We start from the raw sequence: 14218 nt of genomic DNA on the forward strand, positions 1-14218 counted from the left end.
ATTGTTTGATATTTTATGCTGTTGCATTGTGTTATTCAATACACCTGTGAAATCATCGTTGGGTACCTTTACTCTTATTATATATATAAGGACCAAATTTTTTTTTCAAGTACCTGTGGTATCATCATAATAATCTTTATATTATCTCGATATTTTAATTTATTTTTATTTTTATCACATTATAATGTAACCTCCTGTCACACGGGGTATTTGTATTAACTTTTACTCGTAACAAGCAAGTTACGGTTTATTTTATTATCAATATTCTTATAGCTTTTGTATAGGAAGTCAGTAGTAGAAGATGACGTCCTGAAAATATACAACACAACATACATTTATTAAAACATGTGTGGTTCCCCTCAAGAGTATATTACAATACGCATACACACAAGAATCAAAGCACTATAATTAATATTAAAACAAGTTTAAACAATAAATCATCTTGCATAGATATAAATTGCTTTGTGTTATATGCAGACGCGCATAACAGTTTAAATTCAGAAAACAGATTTTTTGTGCAGATTGTGTATCACATGATGAACAGTGGGAGGTGTATATTTTGCGACACTATTAGAATTTGTAATGCAGATTTTTAGTGCAGATTATGATGAAACCCTATTCGCCTGCGTCAATAATTTGTGGTTTATAATAGCGTTAGAAAAAAATATTTGAGTTCTGAATACAGATTTATAGTGCAGATTGTGGAACTTCTATTTGCATGTAAGCGTTAGTTGTAGACGTGCACAACAGATTGAGTTCTGAATACAGATTTATAGTGCATTGTGTAACTTCTATTTACATGCTTCTATACGATCTTCGCAAGTTTTATACGCGTGGTATAGCGTTAGGGAACAAATGAGCACCTTATACATTTGTATCCAGATAACTTTCACATCGTGCTTATACGATTTAATTCTGGATAATACGAGATTGTTGCCTATTGATCTGTGTACATTGAAATGCGCGTATACGGTCTTAAGGCCCACTCTCACTATGATGCCGGTGGAGCCCCGGTACGTGATCCCGGATCTACCGGGATGAACCGGGGCTCTACCGGGATGAACCGGGGACGACAGGGATGAACCATGGACGACCGGGAACAAATGGGGCTCCACGCTCCACCGGGTAAATATTAAAATGTTTAATACCTGCGGGATGAACCGGTAGTTACCGTGAAGGACCGGCATCGACCGGCGCGGCACCGGGAACAATCGGGACGGCACCGGGAACAACCCGGACGACACCGTTGCTCAACCGGAGCCAATACAGACCCAGGCAGAGCTACAGCAACGCCCCGGTTGTCGCAGGTGATGCCCAGGTGGAGCCCTGGTGAATGCCTGCAGAGTCCCGGTATAGCCAGGTTCATTGGTAAACCGGCGCTCTGCCGGGACGGCATCGGCATTCACCGGGGCTTCCCCTGGTCATTACCGGCGACGACTGCGATTAAACCAGCGCGTTGCCATAGCTCTGCCGGGGTCTGTTGCCAGTATAGCCCCGGTGAGTTTCGGCGGAGTTACAGTAGACCGGGGCTTTGCCGGAACGCTGCCGGCTTTTACCGGGGCTCCACCTGGGCATAACCGGCAACAACCTGGGCTCTGCTGGGGCTTCACCGGGATAAACCGTAGCTTGTTCATGGTTGACCGGGACTCTGCCACATTCAGGTTTATTAATGATGAGTATCTGTTGATCTGCACCCAGTTAACATTCACATGCGCATATATACGGTCTTACTTGCATTACAGAGCTAAAGGAACCCTATCAACGTGCATCGAGTCGATATATTAAGGTGGCTTATTCGCTAATAATTGTATTAAATAACTAATGACATTATATTTATCTGCGTCCATACAATTTTCGCATGGCTTGAGACATATTAAAAAGTGTTATGAACGTCTATTAATCTGCGTATAGACAACGATTACAACGTGCGTATACCATCAAACTAAGGTTGTTCACGGACCTGTTTACATCACAAATGAATACATTTTACACTTACTCTTGCAAAACAAAATAAAACGTTCGGACTCGGAAAATATTAATTGCGTTGACGCATTTTTTAAGAATGAATCATCAAAAACCGTTGAAACCCAGCAGGATTCGGAGGTACATGTAATCAACATCGATTAATACTGTCGGATTATTGTGAAAGTGAAAGTGGACAATCGGCAGCTGCAGCACCTTTCCCTTCCAATACTGTAGCAGATCTAGATCGTCAACCCATTCATCATGAAATTGAAATCAAAGGGTTTTTTTTCCACTTTTTGGGAAGATAGCCAATGGCTTTGGAATTGGGAATTTTATCTGCATTTTCATGAAATTGGGAAAATAAATGCATTAGCCTTTTTTTCCACACGAAAAGTCCACTGATTAGGGAAATACTAAATTTGATACAACTCTTTATAATCATTCAAATTAAAAGAACAAAATCATATAATACTTTGTTAGATGTAATTGAATTGAAATGGAGATAAAATACGCATGAGACTTCGTTCTAAAAAAAAAAAAAAAAAAATGTTTTTTTTTTTTTTGGAAATTGGGAATTTTTTGCCACATTTTGGGAAAAAAGTATGCTTTTTGGGATTGGGAACATAGCCGAATTTCGGCTATAAAATTGGGCCAAAAAAAACCCTGAATCATAATATTGACATCGTTCCCCGGCCACAGTTGAAAACATTTCCCAGCATTAGATCTACACCTGCAACTTTATTTAGGACTTTGACTTAAATATCATACTTGTTCATGTGTTTAAGAACAAAAAGGTCAGAGACATGCCTCTTTTTTCTAAAAAAAACCCTGAAGTCTGTAGGTGAGTTATAGACATTGAAATGAACAGTTTTTATTTTTTCCCCAAATATGTCTCTTTCGCCCTCGATTTTCCCCTTTTACCCAGCGTCCAGCGTCTTCCCCTTTTTCTAAAAAACCCCACTGTATGCACATATTCATACTTGGCTTTTCTCTTCTTTTCTGAAGCTGAACTGATTTTATCATTGGTCTGATTAGCGTCATGGCTTGACGTTAAAGTGATTTTATTTAAAAAAATTGAATGCAGGTCGGTAAAACATGTTTGCGGCCATTTCCAATTTACGAAAAATGTTATCTAATGCATGATTGGCTGTTGCTATACACGTGCCCTGGTTTCTCTACTATAAATGTAACCTTATGCGTGATTGGCTTTTGCTATATACACGTGGACTTGTTTACTACATTAAATAATTATCTACTACTACTACTACTACTATTACTAATATTACTACTACTTTTACTACTACTACTACTGCTACTACTACTACTACTACTACTACCACTAATACTGCTACTACTACTTCTACTACTAATCCTACTATTACTATCGTAGTACTACAACTGCCACAACTATATCATCAACCATTACTACTACTTCTTCATCTTCTTCTACAATTGCTATAACTCCTCCTCCTATTACTAATACTACTACTTCTACAACAACAACAACAACAAAAACTACTACTACTACTATTACTACTAATACTACTATTACTGCTACTATTGTTTCTAATTCTACTTCTACTACAACTAATACGTATAATGCATAAGTAACGTTCTGATTCCAGACCTGATCGAACGTACGAAGAGGCTTTACGGGGACAACTTAAATCACGTAACCATATCCCCATTGAATGACTACAAACATGAAAAATTAGGCAATGTCTATATGCCGCCAAAGATTGTTCACATGTGCGAGGACAATGGTGTGTTTAAGAAAACAGAAAGACATGTTACACAGTACAAGGATGTGTTTTTCAAAGATGACAAAGTTAACCCACGAATATTTCTTCAAGGAGAGGCGGGGTCGGGAAAGACAACATTTCTAGCAAAGTTGGCCCTAGAATGGTGTAGAGAATCGCATGTTTCTAGTGCGTTGGATAACAGCTTACTTCTCTTTAATGATGTCGACGTTGTGCAAAGCTTTGTGTTCGTTTTTCATATTACATTGAGAAATTCGGTAAAACAATTCGACGTATATACTTTGATTATAGAGCAAATAATAAATTCGATATACTCCTCACAGGAAGACCGTGAGAAGGCGTACAAACTGTTGAATGAGATCATGAAACGTGAACGTTGCTTGGTACTACTTGATGGTCTAGATGAGTGGACCGGACCTGGAGATCATCACAACCTACCGACATTGGTAGTAGAACAGAGCCAATGTGTGCTGTTATTTTCAACACGACCTTGGAAATTGACTGTAGTTAAAATTATGCATTTGGACAGATACACATCCGTGCATCTGGAAGGAATAAACAAGCCGTATGAGTTCAGCAGAATAATCCTGAGCTGCTTGGTAGATAAGGATGAGCTTGAATTAAAATACTCAGCATTTGAGCAGTACATAGAGAAACAAGAGCTCGGCGAATTACTGTCATCTCCAATGATGCTCTCTGCCATTGTTTGTTCATATGCAGAGGGAATAGAACTCAAAGGCTCAAAGTGTGAAATATACACCCTTTTAGTGGAAAGTCTTTTTAAGAAAGCCAACAGTAACACGTGTACATTCCAACAGTCCCCCTTTCCGTGCTTCATACGGACTGAATACATCAGCCAAATTTGGAACAACTGAATCGTCTTGCTGAAATGGCCTTTCATTTGTTGTTTGTTAATGATAAGGAAAATTCAATAATGTTCAAAATTACAGAATTAGAGAAATTCAAGATTGATGAATACAAGGATTTTGCATAAAAATCCGGAATTTTATCGGCACAACGAACTGCCTCTGGACTGCGATCATCGTCATCATGTATGTTTATCCACTTGAGCATGCAGGAATTCCTCGCTGCTTATCATATCTCCCGCAATACGAATCTTATTGATGGTATTATTTCTATCTACCTTAACCGTCACCCGGAAGCCTATCTTGACATAGCACAGGTGTTTATATTCCTGTGTGGACTGGATGTATCATGTGCGGAAAAGCTATCAAGGATGATGCATGAACGCGATGCTTTGGATACAGCCTTTTATTCAGACTGTCACAAAATGTTCAATAGAATCACACTGGCAGGATATCGAGAAGCTAATGCAAACGGATATTCCGACATTTCCCTTAAACTCAGTCACTTCGACTTCGATAACAACAATATCATTGACCTTCATAAGATTTGGGAAAATAACGCGGCTAATGCCATATGGTTGCACGTTGATATCGATGACACGAAACCCTTTTCAAACCAACGAATTTCACTTGCAAATGACGAATGCGCATCTCAGATAACAATTGACCTTCAATCATGCCTGGAGCTGACAAACCTAGAACTTGAAGGAAGTAGCATATTGGTTAAAGGTAAATACACAATAAGGTTATTTTTCCAAAAATGTTTTCTTTGTGTACAAGGCAATAGGTAATGCTATATTTGTGTATTGATCACAGTCTGATAAAATGTTTCCCGGTTGTCAAAAAACATATGATATATCAATCAAAGAACGTGAAATTTAATTATGTTTAACAGCACAAAGCTTACAAAATATTGATTTTTAAACATATGTGAACATGCCGTCATTCATTAGAATCATTAGAGAAACAACCCGATTAGTTTAACGCAGTGATGTGGTTTTTCCCTTTTTTATTTGCCAGACTGGTGATATTTGATTCGTAAAACTATAGTTTTAAACCAGAAAAATCGCACAAATAAAATATTTCAAGCATCATTACACTAGTATTTTCTTCCAATAGTTGTCAGGAAAATACATATTACACTAGTAAACCTTAATTTCGAATCATCTTAATCGAGTTATAATAATGTTGTGTTTCGGATTTTTTTCCAATTGTGTGGTAATTATAATGAAAGCAATTACTTTTAATATAAAATCAATGTTTCCCAAGTTAATGCCCGGCTAAGACAAATGCTTCCACAGTATGTACTGGCCTATTTTAGTGCATGTTACCCATTATATTTGTAGACCTAAAATTTATTTAATTTAAGTTTGTGATGAAATAACATTTCTCTGAAAATAAGATGACGAAAATAAACTAACGAAAAACTTAAAACGCCTCAAGTATATTTTTGATTGTGCTTATCTTACATGAGCACACTAATTTGGTACAATGCTGTATCGGCCGAATCCAAAACTAGGTCTTCTCAGGTCACTAGACCACTCTGTAAAATTAAAGACCAATTTAATTTGAATTACATTAAATAAGTCACTTTTATGTTCATTCTTGATGAAACCTTGTCAAAAGATTAGTTTTAATTGCATCTCTGTTCAGTTTGAAAATTATTCGGTTTGTTAAACAATATGGCCGCGGTGCAGTTTTAGTTATACGAATATATTAAAACCATATTAACACTTTATATATCACAATTTGAGTAAAATGTTAATGACACTTGGTCGGAATATGTGTTGTTATGACAAAGGGTGCAAGATCGCATGACTTTGTGGGATCACAAATAATACAATTTTATGGATGTTAGTACACCGGTACAGCTTTATTCAAATTTTGTTTAACATTTTTTCTTAAGAATTTCATTTAGCGCATAAAATGCAGTTGTTTATGCTGCTTATGGTTATGTGAAATATGTAAGAATTAGTTCATGGAATAAGCCTGTATTATTGGCCAAAATTTTGAAGTGTGCCGCATTTGTGTACATGGTTTTGACATGACGTGACATGTTGGCACCGATTTCAAAAGTTTTTAATTATTTATTCTTTAATCTAAAGATATCGGCAGAAACTGCAAGAAAAATTTATTTTATGCACTTAAGACTGCAATTGTATTCCATTTACTTGAGCGATTTGCAAAGAGGAGTTCTTAACGGTGTGTTTACATTCCGTCCAGCCCATGTTTAAACCACTGTAAACCCCGTTCCCGTATTGCAAAATGGTATTTGTCAGAGGGAAAAACAATGCCGCTAGGGGCGGGGCAGTTTTCTTTATATTGCTTTGGTATAACCATGTTAACCTTTTAAAAGTCTAATTTTTTAAAATCCAATTTTTATAAACGTACTAAGAACATATGATTTTATGATATCTCAGCCAAGTTTGAAAATGTGTCTGGTCCGTACAAAGACATGACCCCCAGTCTTCCTTTCATGGTCATAGTAAAATCTGTTCAATGGTCTTGATGCCGCATGTTTAGTCCATTTGATTTCTTGACACACGTTGTTTATAAACATGTTTTTACTCTCGAGTTACATGAATAAATCACATACTCAATTTAAATTTTGAAGCAGTTTCTACAGTGTAAATTATGCTACTAGCAGGTACATTACAATACTAGCAGGTACATCATACGAGAAAATGCATTATTTTAAGCATCTTAAGCAAAATTGCATACAACTTACATTGACACATCGTTTATTTTTAATGTAGCTTCTATATATTTCTTTAAACTGCTAACAGTCTGGAGTGGTTAATGTTTCGATCATTTTAGATTTTGACAATTTTTTATCCTAATAAAAGATGTTGTCTTCTTTGTACTCCTACTACTACTACTTCTACTACTACTACTACTGCTACCACTACTACTACTACTACTACTACTACTACTACTACTATTACTACTACTACTACTACTATTACTACTACTACTACTGCTACTACTACTACTACTACTACTACTACTACTACTTCTACTACTACTACTACTACTACTACTACTACTACTACTACTACTACTACTACTACTACTACTACTACTACTACTACTACTACTACTACGACTTCTATTACTACTACCACTTCTACTACTACTACTACTACTACTACTACTACTTCTTCTACTTCTACTACTACTATTATCACTACTACTACTACTACTACTTCTACTACTACTACTACTACTTCTACTACTACTTCTACTACTACTACTACTACTACTACTACTACTACTACTACTACTACTACTACTACTACTACTACTACTACTACTACTACTACTACTATTACTACTACTTCTACTATTACTACCACTTCTACTACTACTATTACTACTACTACTTCTTCTACTACTACTACTACTACTTCTACTTCTACTTCTACTTCTACTACTACTACTACTGCTCATGTTAAGTCCAATCTTCATAAAACGCAACCAGACGATTGCTTCTAATGATAACTTGGCTAAATTTGAAACAAAATTCGATTCGTTGATGAACGTGGCCGCCTGTGAATAGGGCAGTTTTCCTTTTACGGATATAATTAACGTGTGTTAAAACTCTAGAAGAGACATTTTCAGTGCAATCATTCCTTGTTTTACACATTTGATGTTATGATCCGTCCAGGAAAATGGCCTCCATGTGGGTGGGAAGTTGTCATTATAAAATTTGCTCTGATAATGTGATGTTATGATAGCTGGACGGATTGAGAACATCGTTATGGTGCGTTGAAAAGCTGGGGAAATATTATTATTTCCCTAGTATGCCTTCAGTGAAACAGTTTTCCGCTCTATACGTCATATTTTAGCCCAATATTCATAACACGGGGTCAAAACATTGTTTTAATTAATTGCTCGAATAAGTTTTTAAATGTGGACGGCTCGTAAGAAAAAGTGGCAGCACGGTGGTTTGGCCTTTTTTCATATTATGGCTATAGTGAAACCTCCTTAACACTCTAGAAGTAGCATTTTAGTCCAATTATCATGAAGCTTGATCTGAACATTTTGTCTTATGATGTATCGGCTTATATTAAAAAAGTGTTCCGGTGACCTTAAAAATAAATTCATTAAGGGGCGGGCAGTTTCCCTTAATTATCTTAGTGAAACCGTGGTAACGCTCTTGTGGCCATACCTTATGTTAAGTATTATTAAACTCTGTCAGAACATATCTTCTTATGATATCTTAGCTTTGTTTAAATGGCCGACTGAAGGTTGAGCATTTTCCCTCATATGACTGTAGTGATAAATGATCAATGCTCAAGCCGATTTGTTTTTCAAATTAGATGACATTCGGTCAGAACTTACGTTCTTATGACAGCTGAGTTCGAATTTTGTTTCGGATTGTTGGAAATCTAGAAAAACTTGACCGCCATTCTTCATTACACTGAATCAGAACATTTTGAGAAGTAAGAGCTAAACAGCTCTAAGTGTAAGAGGAATAATGCAAGCATTAGGCCTAATTTAATTAAGTTAAATTGCCGTCAGTCTTCTCAGATTGCACCGTTTATGTTGTATTTTGACAAACACTAATATGTTTGAATACGTGTCGGGATTTTTTAATTTGACATGTCATATTCTTTATACTCGGCATTAAAATCGAAATAGTTCCGACGTGATTTTAAAACTTATTTAAATAATCAATGTACAGTTTTAATTTGAAATCAAATTCTTCATTTTCTAGCGATAATGTTTCGCATTTTCAGTATGAGTCTCCGTCGTTTGTGTTATTTCGCTCACGCATTTATATAATTCATTCATTTTTTATTCTGTGACCGAAAACTAGAAAATGCTCTTGTTGTCAAACAGTGCATGTCGATGTATTGTGATATCTTACACATGTCTTATATACATAATAACACAGTTCAAGATGTAACTACTTGGTTGTTTTTATTGTTCATGTTTGCTAATTGCAAATATGATATTCATTTTTTAATGACTTTTCTTAAGAAACTAATATATGCGCTTAATATTATCATTATTCATATCCAGCTCAAAAGCCATAATAAATGTTTCAAGAAAAATAGTGTTATGCCGGAAACTCTCAAGTAGTTTCCCGTCAAAAGGAAATTGTACAATAACAATACATTATTTTTTTTCTCGAAATTATAAAGATCCACAAGGTTTAAACCCATTCGTTAGCTATAAAGTCAACTTCTCTTCAGGAAAAATTAATTGAAACATACAAATAAATGTAATTGACATTAACCTATTTATGCCTAGCGTCTAGAAAAAAGGCCTTGCCAAACAGCGTAGACCAATATGAGACGCCGCATGATGCGGCGTCTCATCTAGGTCTGCGCTGTTTGCTTAAAGACATTTCTGTAAAAAATATTCTAAATATAGAAATAAATATACTAGACATCCCTAATTTTGGAAATAAATTAATCCAATTTAGAAGGATGGTAGAGTCCACTAGGCATAAATCGGTTAAATATTAAAGTGAGCTAGCAAAACGTTTGCAAACACATGTCTATTACCCTACAGAACGAAGCATTGTTAATGCAAATTAGCAGATTTGCAACCTTATTGCAGTTTGTAGATATGTTCAATTGTTGGCATTTAATTATACCAATCTTATCTCGTTGCAGTAATTTTGATTTGTATGGCAGTAGGAACGGTATACTCTGTACGGGAGATAACCGATGCGAGGTGTTTGGTAATACAAGCTGTCTGGGTTGTCATTTATGTATGCATGTAGATAATGGAAGTGTATCTAAATAGTATATTTTCAATAGTTGATAGAACATTGCCATTGTTAGTTTACACCCTACGGCATATTCATTGTGGATTATATATTGATTTTAAAGATTCATTTATACCAGCATGCATATGACTAGTAATGTGGAACACAACATAGTATGAATATAACACTCATACAAACGTATTGTAAACGTGTTTGCAAGTTGGAAATAATTTAAGTGAACCATCCGAAAAAATAAAACTTATAGTATTGAATATGTTTAGCTAAACAACACTACAATAATACTTTTGATTTATATGTATTATGACGGGAAACACTGTTTTAGTTTTAATTATTCAATATTGAACAAATGTAACCACATTTACTATGTATAAGCATTGCTAAAACTTCATATTTTTTTCAGATTCTGCCAGTGTGGGCACATTGGAATTTCCGGTCTGCATTATTCTAAATATTGCCGATCCAACCCAGTACACAGAGCTTTCTTCTGTACTTCCCTCCATCAAAGACATTGGCTTGACCAGTGTCACATGTTCCTGTACCTGGCTACGCAGTCTGCTCAGCATGATGCTGACACAAAATTGTTCTATAGAATGTAGGCTGAGATACTGTCACTTAACTGCGTGTGGAGAGGGCGAAGTCAACGCATCATACACGACTGGAGAAATAGTTTTACATGTACATCCAAACAAATACTTATTAATAAGCCTATATGATGATACCGGTATGTGGGAGATTCTGCATGGTCTTAGTATTGAGAGTCTGAGTCTGGGTGGTTTGGGGTATGATGATGTTTATTGGTATAGAGTGAATCATGAAAAGTCGTTCTCACAGACGATAGCATCGCTCTCAAAGCTGGAAGAACTAGATATTGAAATGGATGAATTGACTCCTTGTGTGTGTGAGGCTCTCCGTGGTCTGAATATCAAGAGTCTGACTCTGAGCAGTGAGGAGTGGGGAGAGTTGCATGCAGAGTCGTTGACTCAGTCGCTATCTTCGCTCAAGAGGCTGGAAACACTTGGAATTGGTGTGACTGAAGACAGTCCTGGTCTGTGGAAGGCTCTCCATGGTCTGAATATCAAGAGTTTGATTCTGGAAGGTAGGAAGGGGTACGGTTTAAGGATAGATCATTCACAGCCGTTGTCTCAGTCGCTGTCATCGCTCATGAGGCTGCAAAAACTTGATATTCATGTGGATGAAGATATTACTGGTCTTTGGGAGGCTTTCTATGGCCTTAATATCAAGAAGCTGCGTGTGTTTTGTTACTGTATAGTAAAGTATAAAGAGTCGTTGTCTCATTTGCTATCATCGCTTACACGGCTGGAAACACTTCGTATTGATGCGGATGAAGCCTGTCCTGGTTTGTGGGAGGCTCTCAAAGGTTTGAGTGTCAAGAGTCTGACTATTAAAGGTTCGAACAAAGGTTTCGAATTAAATCATACAGAGTTGTTGTCTCAGTCACTATCATCACTCACACAGCTTGAAACACTCGATATGGAAATATTTGAGAAAAGTACTGGTCTGTGGGAGGTTCTCCATACTTTGAATATCAAGACTCTGAGTCTGAGTATATATTGGATTCAGTGGACCGATTTGCGTACAGAGTCGTTGTCTAAATCACTTTCATCTCTCACTTGTCTGGAAACTCTTAATGTTAGTGTGTATGCAGACAGTAGTTGTCCTTGGAAGGCTCTCCATGGTCTGAATATCAAGAGTCTGAGTCTGACGTTGTATCAGTCATTAGCATCGCTCACACAGCTAGAAACGCTTAGTATTACGTTACATCCAAACCGCCGTGGTCTATGGAGAGGTCTCCATTGTCTGAATATAAAGAGACTGAGCCTGAAGAGTAAGGAGGGGGGAGGTTTGCATAAAGAGTTGATGTCCTTGTCACTTTCATCGCTCACACAGCTGGACACTCTTTGTATTGAGATGGAGTGTGATTATCCATGTTTGTGGGAGGCTGTACATGGTCTGAATATCAAGCATCTAAGCTTGAGTGGCTTGAGGAAACGTATAAGCTTTAGTGGTTCTTGGAAACGTACTGGGATTGACGTGACGCATACAGTGTCGTTGTCAAATACACTTTCATCGCTCTCTCAGCTAGAAACACTTAGTATTGATGTGGAGCATGAGAGTCCTGGTCTATGGGCAGCTCTCCATGGTCTGAATATCAAGAGTCTGAGTCTGAATGGCGTGTGGGAAAGTTCCGGAATTGACGTGAAGCATGCGAAAACATTTTCTCAGTCGTTATCGTCACTCTCACAGCTGGAAACGTTAACACTACATGTACATACATACATCGCCCTGCAGGTACCTCAATCATTGAAGTATTTAAATATCTACTATGACATAATGCTTCCATCCGAATTGCGCAAACTTGTGGACTCACTGGCTACATGTACTCATACAATTGAGAGTAAGCTAGAATTTGGTTGCGCTTCTAGTGTTGATTCCCTAGAGGGGATCCCAATTCAGGAATACATTTCAGTTCAACAGGAACTGGCTGCACGGAAAAATAATGTAGTAAAACGATTCCGGATATATGAATGGCCTGATTCTGCCGGTTATGTCATGTCTGTACGTGACATTGGTGATGTTGTTGACGCTGCTAGCGATATCCTTGAAGATGATGTTTATAAAAGATTTGCTAAATATATTGATCGTTACAAAATCAATCGAATTTCAATACTCATTGAGATAAGTCCAGGCTCAATATCTTGAATTAGTGTTTGTTTTTTATGGATACTATATTAATATGAACCTGGTTGTATATTAAATTTATATTGTATCAATTGAAACTGTTTTAAAATATGGCGTATAATACTTTTTTATGTTGTTTTTCTATACATGAAATTGAGTTATGACATATACTAGCTTAATGTGTTGTTGACTTTTCGACGATAGGTGTTACAAGAAAACCTGGTAGAAACACATTATCTTCCTATTTCAAAACGGTCTTAGTCTAATGTATGTTGACATTCATTCACAACACTATATACATAAGCTCATCTCAATTTTAAGAGATATTTCGCCGGAGCTTTTCTCTTATATGTAGTTATTATTAAAATAAACACAATTGTGTAAATACGGCTCCTAAGTCGTTAATGCCTTGAGATTCAAATCACTGAACAAAATAATGTTTATTTTTGCGTCCGAGCAAGTGACAAACTACTAAACAAAATAAAACTGTAGACAGATATTACGTTAATGCTTTGTGTCAATGTTATTGTATAAGTTTAAATTCAATGTATGCCTTTGTTTTAATGACTTAAACAATTTGGAACATGCATAATTGTCAACACATTTGACTTCACCTATAAATATAAATATACAAGATTTATATTTCTTCTTTAATAAATATTTAATTCAAACTGCTTGATGTGTTCAAATGTATCATATAAATATGTTTTATATGCATTGTATGCATAGTGCCTGTCATGATGATCATTTAAAAAAAATAATACCCTTTAAACATCGATAATGATAGAGCTTTGTTTTCAGATGTAACAAGACAAAAAAAAATATAATAAAAAATAACATTTGTCCGTAGTTCTATGCTCTCAAATACTGTAGTTTTATAAATGAACATGTCTATTTTATTAATATTAACCAGAAGCGGCAGTTTCGGATTACTCAATTGTTAAACGTGTGTTGATTTTTAGATGGGCGCTTTAGCGCCCGTCTAAAGTGCTTAGTGTGAAATTCAGGTCGATACGACTAGGTATGATTAACCCAATACCCGCTTGCGTATCCGCGCAAGAAAGAGTTGTATAATTTATGCAAGAGGTTTGAGTTCTCCAATTATGTGTATTCACAAATGGCAACATTATATTAATATCGTGTTACATTCAATATTTTCGAACGATATTTTATAGAAAAGAATC

General features: G+C 36.2%; 1 protein-coding gene across 4 annotated transcripts in view; it reads right to left on the minus strand.

The window, feature by feature from the left end:
• LOC127843887 (uncharacterized) overlaps nucleotides 1-14218 on the minus strand; it is a 71714-nt gene that overhangs the window by 13010 nt on the left and 44486 nt on the right. The gene's annotated exons all lie outside the window — the stretch shown is intronic.

This window comes from Dreissena polymorpha, chromosome 9 (genome assembly GCF_020536995.1).
Source record: "Dreissena polymorpha isolate Duluth1 chromosome 9, UMN_Dpol_1.0, whole genome shotgun sequence".
In the NCBI taxonomy this organism is placed as follows: Eukaryota; Metazoa; Mollusca; class Bivalvia; order Myida; family Dreissenidae; genus Dreissena; species Dreissena polymorpha.